This window comes from Colobus angolensis, unplaced genomic scaffold (assembly GCF_000951035.1).
Source record: "Colobus angolensis palliatus isolate OR3802 unplaced genomic scaffold, Cang.pa_1.0 Scaffold471, whole genome shotgun sequence".
Classification (NCBI taxonomy): domain Eukaryota; kingdom Metazoa; phylum Chordata; class Mammalia; order Primates; family Cercopithecidae; genus Colobus; species Colobus angolensis.
The window spans coordinates 668,614-679,078 of NW_012118166.1; positions in this window are offsets into that span (position 1 = coordinate 668,614).

Genomic DNA, 10,465 nt, shown 5'->3' on the forward strand with positions numbered 1-10,465 from the left:
TCGGAGCGCCTTGCAGCGCCCAGCTTTCCCCACCCCTCCACGCCCCAGGCCCCGCGACCTAGCCGGGAACTGTCTAGGTCCCTACCCTCCTCAGGCTTCCTTTCTTTTGAGAGATGGTATAAATTAGCATATCAACAGGACTTTCAGAGGGCGTGAAAGACAACGAAGGAGACCAGCGAGGAGTCTGTAGAGTGGTTTAGAGAGCAAAGAGGGCAACCGTCCAATGTTAGGGTCATCAGCTGGCCTACGCAGGAGGTGATGTTGCTGAGTCCTGAGTGACCAGGAGCCAGCCTTCATCCAGCCCCGGTAGACACTGCTAAGAAACAGAGAAGGCCTGTGTTCCTGAAGCAGAGGGTAGGTGGATGGTTGGAGAGTGGTATACCAGGGACCTAGTGGGCCTTGATACGGAGTTTAGAGTTTAGTCTAAAGTGTGCTGGCAAGCATAATTCGATTTATATCTTTAACAGATCAGTCTGTTAGCAAAGTGTGGTGACGTGCACCTGTGGTCCCAGCTACTTGGGAGGGTGAGGCGGGAGGATCGCCTAAGCCCGGGAGTTCAGAGCTGCAGTGAGCTATGGTCACGCCACTGCACACCAGCCTAGGCAACAGAGGGAGACCTGTCTCAGGAAAAAAAAAAAAAAAAAAGAGAGGAAAAAAGTTCAATCTGTTTGCTAGGGTGTAGAGAGTATTTTACAGGAGCAGAGAGACCGGTAAGGAGGTGGTTCTAGTTGTTTATTCTTCCAGCAAATTTGTACTACATTGGGTACTCTTGGGGATGCATGAGTGATAAAAAAGAGTCTCTGCCCTCCTGGCACCCACACTGTAGTCTAGAATATACAGGACTACGGTGGACCCCTTGTGGGAGAGGAGATGGAGAGAAGCCAGCCGAAAGGTGCAAGGCTCATGGGGAGTGCCAAGCAACGAGAATCAATGGGACTGATCAACACTTCAACATTGTTAAGTGTGTACAGTGATCTGAAAGAGATGAACTGATGTGGAAACGAGACTGCTGTATAAAAGAAAATGATGACTATTCCATAATATGTGAAACTCAAAAAAAGTCAGAAAGCTGACAGCCTGTATAGCAAGAGAGTGATAATTTTAATGTATGTATGTATATCTGCGCGTGTGTGTGTGTATAAAGAGCTCTTATATATCAATAAGAAATATAGGGATTATTTCAGAATGGAAAAATGGCCAAAGGACACAAAGAAGCAATTCATTAAAAAAGAAAGCCAGGTGGGCATGGTGGTGGGCACCTGTAATCTCAGCACTTTGGGAGGCCAAGGCCAGGGGATCGCTTGAGCCCAGGAGCTTGAGACCAGCCATGGGCAACGTGGTGAGATTCCATCTTTATAAAAATAATAGAAAAAAAAAGCCTGGGCGTGGTGGCTCATGCCTGTAATCCTAGCACTTTGGGAGGCCAAGGTGGGCAGATCACCTGAGGTCAGGAGTTTGAGACCAGCCTGGCAACATGGCAAAACCCCATCTCTACTAAAAATATGAAAATTAGCCACGGATGGTTTCACACATCTGTAATCCCAGCTACTCGGGAGGCTGAGACAGGAGAATTGCTTAAACCTGGGAGGCGGAAGTTGCAATGAGCTGATCGTGTCACTGCACTCCAGCCTGGGCAACAGGACAGTAAGACTCCATCTCAAGAAAAAAAAGAAAAAACCAAATGGCCAGATGTCAGGTATTTAAGTCTAAATAACAGTAACAGCAGGTTTTGCCCAGCAGAAAGTCTTAAGTGTTGATGGGGGTTTGAAGAATTCTGGGTAGTTGTGCAGTGTTGGTGGGGGTGTCGGGTGTTCTGATTATGTAAATGTCAGATGCATACCTTTTGACCTTAAGTTTTACTTCTGGAACTTTATCCTAGGGAACTAATTGGATAACAGTGTACAATTAAAAGTTCAGAATGCTAGTTATGTTTCTGATACTGCAAAAGCTGAAAACAACCTAAATTTCACTAATAGACATTTGACCAAATAGCTTTTTCCACAAAGTGAAATACCGCATAGCCTTTGAAAGGAATAGTCAGTCATCTACCTGGATGTGGAGAAGTGCCTACAGTGTATTGTTTAGTGAAAAAAAATGCAGGAAGTAGACTAGCCAGCAGAAGATTATCCCATCATTAGGGAAACGGTAGCTCTAAAATTTGGACCAAAAAACGGTATCAGGGAAGCTGTTAACTGCCACATTGGGAATGGACATTTGGGAATCTTTAATAGTCTGTGCTACATTTCTGATAGCTTTTTAAACACGATCAAAATATTTTATTTGAGGCAATAGAGCTTGAACAAAGACAGACATGTAGACAGATTAAATTATCTGTGTAAAGAGGCTGACATAGCACCTGATACTTACCAAGGGTCCACAGCGAAGGTCTCCCGTGTTGTGATACACTGACCCGTGTCTGTATTGGGATACAGTAGCCAGAAGCTGATGGGTTGAGTGGCACTTGTGGCACCACTCAGGCAAGTGGTCTGTCCTCTGGACTCTTCCCACCCTTCCAGGATACCCTGGGCATGTATTTCTTCCCTGTCTTCCTCCCTTCTTCCCTATCATACTTCTCCCTGCAGCTCCCCACAGCTGCTGTCTCAGACTCTTCTCTCCTCTCCACTCAGCACCCCCAGGCTCACTCTCAGCAGGTGAATGTGCCCCAGACTCACGAGGTCAGCCAGAGCCATTGAGCCCTGAGGTTCAGGAGAAGATATTTAAAAATTCCTCAAATTATTATGACCTATTCAGTAGTTTTTCACAGTAGTTTGTGAGAACAAAATGATCTCAATCTCTGTGCACTAATATGGAATACTCGCCAAGGTATAGTAGGTGGATGCAGCTGTGCTGCACAGTGGTGTGCACCATAGGCCCCTACCTCTCTATCTGTGTTTTAGGGGGAGGTACAGGGGTCTTGAGGGTGCTCAGAGCCTGGGGAGTGACTAGAGTCTCATTTGCACAGCAATCCCTCTGTGAGAGCGAGCGGGCACGAGTCCGGGCTGCACGGAAGCACATCCTGGTGTGGGCCCCGAGGCAGAGCCCCCCTCCAGACTGGCATCTCCCTCTGCCGCAGGAGAAGGACGAGTGACAAGCACCCCTGCCATTGGCCTGTGCAGCTTCCTCAGTCTGTTTCAAGTTGCTGTTGCACAACCCTGGGGACTGTGACAGCCTACACAGTCTAGTGGGTCCCTGTGAGCTCTTGCTGGGTTTGGAACATGGAGCAGGACATTGCTGGTCCTACTTGCCCACCCCTCACCTGCATGCAGGGTACCCTGATGCTGCGATGTTCTGCAGGACAATTGCACCGCTTCAGAGCTTCCAGGAAGCCAAGCATTATGGCCAGGTACCTGTGAGCAGCCAGGTCAGGCCAGGCACAGTAGCATAGGAGATGGCGGTCCTGAGGTCTAGGCTTCTCAGGTAAACTGAAGGGTAGCCCTGACCTGTGTGGACACACAGGTGGGTCATAATGAGGTTGCTAAACAGTTGTGCCACTGTGAATGTCTTTCCTAGTCCTTGGGAAACTGCCTGCTATGTCTCAGGTTTGGTGAACATTGTGAGTACTCACTCTGCTCCACTTAGTTCCACTGCTCATGCAGGCAGGTGTGCCGAGCAGGCAGGGCTTGCTGGCCCCTCTGCACCAGCAGGCTTCACTTATCAGGCTCCCAGGTCGGCCCCTGGAGACTCTAGTTTTTAAGAAATGCACACAGCTACAGAACACACAACGTTGCATAGAGAGGGTTTGTGGACTCAGCTTAAGAAATCCAAGTCCAAGACATGTGGAATTAAGGACTCCTTCCCTCAAAATTTCCCCTGGTGGTTAATGTATCAAAAGCCATTTCATCTAATTTCAAATAGAAGCTGAAAATTAAGTTTACATTTGTTAGATTTTATATATAACAGTGTTGTGTCCGGACAGTGTTAGAAATTTGTATGCTTATTCTCTTGTAGGTGTTTTAAAATGTATGGATCACCAAAAACACTATTTCTCGAAGAGGTCTCTTTATTACTAATAGAATGGTTTCTCATCCTGTGGTGGCCCTGTTATGTGATGCTGAGGGCGAGGCTGGGTCTGTGCCCAGCACCCTCCCTGCTTTCTTCCTGGACACAGGCAGCAAGTTGAATATCTTTAAATTTGTTCTTTGGGGTAGAACAATCTATTACTTCAGAAGGGTGTCCATTAAAGAACAGTATTTCCCTGCTTGAATGTTTTCTCCTGTGCTCCTAAGAGCCCCTGTCTGTGTCTGCGAACGGTGGGGGTGGGGGTTGTGTTCACGGGATCCCAAGAGCAGGAGCATCTACAGAGGAGCCAGCGTTCCCCCATCATCAAGGGAGTATTGATGTGTCTAAGGCAACCAAGGTGCCTCCAGCATGGCTGTGGCTGGATTAATGAGCATTTCCACCCAGTGAGGGAAGAGAAGAAGACTGCTAGAGATCTACAAGGTTTTTCTTACTCTTAAACACAGGGAAGGGGCATCTGAATTTGTAGTGTGCTGTAATCCCAGCACTTTGGGAGGCCGAGGCGGGTGGATCACTTGAGGTCAGAAGTTCGAAACCAACCTGGCCAACATGGTGAAACCCCATCTCTATTAAAAATACAAAAATTAGCTGGGCATGGTGGCATGCGCCTGTGATCCTAGCTACTCGGGAAGCTAAGACACGAGAATCGCCTGAACCCCAGAGGCAGAGGTTGCAGTGAGCTGAGTTCGCGCCACTGCACTCCAGCCTGGGCAACAGAGTAAGACTGTCTCAAAAATAAAATAATAAAATGAATTGGCAGTCTGCATGTGATGCCTGGGATTGCAGCAGCTGCCTTCAGGTTCATGGGGCGGAGCTGGAGAGTGCAGCAAAAGCCAGGGCATGCCAGCCAGCACCCCAGTCCATGAGGGGCCTTCCCTCAGTGCAGTCATGCTCCCTGCCACCTGCTTGTTTAGCAAGGTATGCAGTGTGCGGCTGCATGCTCAGTTAGGAAGCATTGAGTCCTGCCACTGTAGTGCGAATGTCATATTTTGCCTCCTTCTTCACTACTCAAGTTCCACATCAGCAGATAATCTCTCTGGACAAGATGTTCCTGCATTTGTTCCTATGGCGATTCCTTCACAACATCTGAGTGTCCACATGTTGGACAGGGTTTGGGGCTTATAAGACCACAGTTTTGAAACAGACAAGTTGTCTTCAAAGAGTTTCTGTTGTAGCTTGGGGAAAATACAGACATTCAACATCAATAAATAGGGATTTAAAATGGTGGCTGGATGTGGTGGCTCACGGCTGTTACCCCAACACATTGGGAGGCTGAGATGGGAGGATTGCTTGAGCCCAGGAGTTCGAGACCAGCCTAGGCAACATAACAAGACTCTATCTCTACAAAAAATAAACAAGCCATGCATGGTGGCACGCATTTGTAGTTCCAGCTACTTGGGAGTCTGAGATAGGAGGATCATTTGAGCTCAGGAGTTTGAGGCTGCAGTGAGCCATGATTGTGCCAGTGCACTTCAACCTGGGCGACAGAGCGATATCCTGTCTCAAAATAAATAAAAATAAAATGATGGTAATTTCTGAAGCAGTTTGGATAATCTTCTTTTATGGTGGTGTTATGAAGAAAACAAATACTATAAGAGCAGTATCTTTCACACTTTTTGGACGGGTGCTAGGCATGGTGACTCACACCTGTAATCTCAGCTACTTGGGAGGCTGAGGCAGAAGGATCACTTGGGGATAGGGGTTTGAGGTTGCAGTCAGCTATGACTGTGCCACTGCACTCCAGCCTGGGCAACAGAGCAAGACCCCGTCTCTAAATAAATAAATATTTTAAAAATAAGTGTTTTGGATAAAACCCCATATTAATAATAAGTATTTTACATCATTATCTGGCATAGACTGTTATATATAGCATATTATTGTTGAAATACAAAACAATATGTATCCGTACTGTATGTGATACAGTGCCATTTTCAGTAACTGCTGTACACACAGCAACTCAGATGAAACTCAAGAAAATTCTTCGGAGCAAAACCAGCCAATCTTGAAAACATACATGTAGCAGGATTCCATTTATGTAACATTGATGAAATAATGTAATTACAGAGATGGAAAACAGATTAAAGGTTACCAGGGGTTAGGTTAGGGATGGTTGGGGGGTGGTTCACATCAGAGAGTCCGGTGGTGTTGAAAACCATCTGTCAGCCTGACTGATGGTTACACAGGGCTATACATGAAGTCAAAATTGTGTAGAGTTAGGTACACAAAGGAGTACAGATACAACTGGGGAAACCGAGTATGTTCTGTAGACTGTACCAATGTCAGTTTTTGGCTCCTGATGCTGTGCTATAGTGTATAAGGTGTTAACATTGTGGGAGGCTGGGGCAAGGGTACGCAGCACCTCCCTAGACAACCTCCTATGCAACCTCCTGTGAATCTATAATTACTTCAAAATAAAAAGTTGAAAACAAACCGTCGGCCATGACCTACTGAACTGATTGTACAACCTAATGGATGAAACCTACTGTTTTTAAAAGCACTGCTATCAAGCACCTGTGCTGGACACTTACCTTGGGCGGGGAGGTCGGGGAGGCCTCAGTGTCTGAGCCCAGACCTGGATGAAGAGGCTCAGCTCCTGTCAGGCAGAGAAAGGGACCCACAAAGGCAGAGGGACCTGACACCATGTATTGATAGGAGGGGGTGCTGTGAGCTGTAATCAGGTATCGGGGGATGAGACTCTTGGGGTGGCAGGTAGCCAAAGACCTGACCTGACCTGGTTCTAGAGACTTCTGGCTGCTGTGCAGAGAAGGGGTGGGGTGGCTAGATCAGTTGGCCACTGCAATAGAACAGGCAAAAACTGACGATGACTTGGACCTCAGAGGCAGCAGTGGAGGTCATGAAAAGTGGTTCCATTCAGCATTTGTCTCAGGTGGAGCCAAAGGACTTAGAATCCTTAGGCAACATTTTTATCCAGGACTGATAAAGAATTTTTAAAACAAAGTTTTTTCTTTTGAAAAAAGCAGCAGTCCCAGCTACTTGGAAGGCTGAGGTGAGAGGATCACCCAGGCTATGGAAAGGACAGTCTTTTCAACAAATGGTTGATGCCTGGAAATTGGATATCCAAGAGTGAAGTTGGACCCTTACCAAACATCATATACAAAAGTTAACTCAAAATTGACCTAAATTTTAAGAGCTTAAAATTAAACATAGAGAATATCTTCACAACGTTGGATTTGATAGTAGTTTCTTGGATATGACACCAAAGTCATCAACATTAAGAAGAAAAAAATAAATTGGACTTCATGAAAATTAAAGGCATTAAATTTCACATCAAAAGACACTATTGGCCAAGCATGGTGGTTCACTCCTGTAGTCCCAGCACTACAGGACTGGGACTGTAGGCCGAGGTGAAAGAATCACTTGAGCCCAGGAGTTCAAGACCAGCCTAGGCAACATAGTAAAACCCTGCCTCCATTCCTTCTAGAAAAAAATTTTTAAAAAACCACACTATCAGGCCAGGCACTGTGGATCATGTCTGTAATCCCAGCATTTTGGGAGGCTGACACAAGGGGATTGCTGGAGGCCAGGAGTTCAAGACCAGTTTGGACAACATAGCAAGACCCCATCTCTACAAGTTATTTTTAAAAAAAGGTAGCTGAGCATGGTGGTGCCTGTCTGTAGTCCTAGCTACTTAGGAGGCTGAGGTAGGAGAATTGCTTGAGCCCAGGAGTTTGAGGTTACAGTGAGCTATGATTGCACTACTGCACTCTAGCCTGGGTGACAGAGCAAGACCCTATCTCTAAAAAAAAAAAAAGACACTTAACGACAGAATAAAAAGGCAATCCACAGAATGGGAGAAAATATTTGCAAATCATGTATCTGACAAGAGATTAATAGAATTATAGAGAACTCAAAAAAAAAAAAAAAAAAGAATTATAGAGAACTCCTAAAACTCAATGAGAAAAAAAGTTCAAAAATGGGCAAGGGGCCAGGCAGTGTGGCTTAGGCCTGTAATCCCAGCACTTTGGGAGGCTGAGGCAGGCGATCACCTGAGGTTAGGAGTTGAAGACCAGCCTGGCCAACATGGTGAAACCACGTCTCTACTAAAAATATAAAAATTAGCCAAGTGTGGTGGCATGCACCTGTAATCCCAGCTACTTGGAAGACTGAGGCTAAATTGTTTGAACCGGGAGGCAGAGGTTGCAGTGAGCCAAGATTACACCACTGCACTCCAGCCAGGGTAACAGAGTGAGACTGTTACAAAAAAAAAAAAAGGCAAGGACTTGAATAGACATACAAATGGCCAAAAAGCACATAAAAAGATGCTCAGCATCACTGACCATTAGGGAAATACAAGTCAAAACCACAGTGAGATACCACCTCACACCCATTAGGATGGTTACTATTTTAAAAAAAAAAGTGTGGTAAGGATGTAGAAAAATCGGAACCTTGGCTGGGTGTGGTAGCTCACATATGTAATCCCAGCACTTTGGGAGGCCAAGGCGGGCGGATCACCTGAGGTGAGGAGTTCGAGATCAGCCTGGCCAACATGGCGAAACCTCATCTTTACTAAAAATGCAAAAAAAAAAAAAAAAAATTAGCTGGGCACGGTAGCACACGCCTGTAGTCCCAGCTTGGCAGGCTGAGGCAGGAGAATCACTTGAACCCAGGAGGTGGTGATTGCAGTGAGCCAAGATCATGCCACTGCACTCCAGCCTGGGGGACAAGAATGAGACTCCATCTCAAAAAAAAAAAAAAAGAAAAGTTGGAATCCTTGTGCACTACTGGGAAAATATAATGTTACAGCAGCCATGGAAAGCCATATGGTACTTCCTAAAAAAATTAAAAATAGAGTCATCATATGATCCAGCAGTTCCACTTCTGGGTGTACATCTAAAAGAAAGCACAGTCTTGAAGAGATACTTGTATTCCCGTGTTCATAGCAGCATTATTCACAATAGTAAAACGTGAAGGTAACCCAAGCGTCCATCAAAAGATGGATAAGGAAAATGTGGCATACATATAATGGAACATTAATTCAGCCATGAAAAGAACATTTGATACATGCTATAACATGGATGAACCTTGAGGATTATGCTCAGTGAAATAAGCCAGTTACAAAAAGACAAACACTATGATTCCAATTCTGTGAGGTCCTTAAGAATAGTTAAAATCACAGAAAAGGTAGAATGGTGGTTGCCAGGGGTTGGGGGAAGAGGGGAACAGGGAATTACGGTTTAATGGGTAGAGTTCAGTTTTGCAATGAAGAGTTCTGGAGATGGACGGATGGTGGTGATGTTGTCCGATGGTATGAATGTCCTCAATACCACTGAGCCATACAGTTAGAAATGATGAAGATAGTAAAGTTTATGTGTGTCTTACCACAATTTTTTTTTTTTTTTTGAATGGGAGTTTCGCTCTTCTTGCCCAGGCTGGAGTGCAGTGGTGCGATCTTGGCTCACTACAACCTCCACCTCCCGGATTCAAGCGATTCTCCTTCCTCAGCCTCCTGAGTAGCTAGGATTACAGGCATGTGCCACCACACCTGGCTAATTTTGTATTTTTAGTAGAGATGGGGTTTCACCATGTTGATCAGGCTGGTCTCGAACTCCTGACCTCAGATGATCCACCCACCTAGGCCTCCCAAAGTGCTAGGATTACAGGCATGAGCCACGGTGCCTGGCCACCACAATTTTTAAAAAAGGGAAAAAAGTGAACCACACGCTAGGAAGACAACCTAATTTCTTATTCCAATGAAATGTTTCCCTGGTTTACCTGCAGTAAGGTGGTTAAAAAAAAAAATTCTTTCTGAGGTTGTGATCCAAGCCACTGGGGAAAATGGCTCTATTCATACACTGGACCTGTACTGTGATGGGCTGAATTGTGTCCCGTACAGTTCTTATGTTGAAGTCCTACCTACACGACCCTCCCACTCTCCCCAACCCCATACCTCAGAATGTGACTGTATTTGGAGGTATTTGGAGGTAGCATTGTTAAAGAGATAATTAAGTTATAATGAGGTCATTAGATGGGCCCTATTCCAGTATAACTGGTGTCTATAAAAAATTAGGACACAGACTGTGGGACAACCATGTGAGGGAAAAGGTGGCCATCTGCAAGCTAAGGAGAAAGGCTCAGAAAACAAGCCTGCTGGTACCTTGATCTTAGGAGTTTTAGCCCCCAAAATTGTGAGAAAATAAATTTCTATTGTTTAAGCCACCCAGTCTATGGTACTTTGTAATGGCAGCCTGAGCAGACCAATACATTCACCATTCTAGACTACGCACTTGAGATACAGTCCGCTGCCCCTGCCAGGCCTCACATCCTCTTGAGGACCACGGCATCTTTATTGACTAGTATGTCCCTGGCCTGCTCCACGCTCTTCTACCTCCCACTAACCCCAGCTGAACACACAAAGGTGTGTTTCTTTCCCATCAGGAAGGCCCTGCTTCTCCGCTCACCTTTCCAACTGGCAACTTCCTTTCCCACC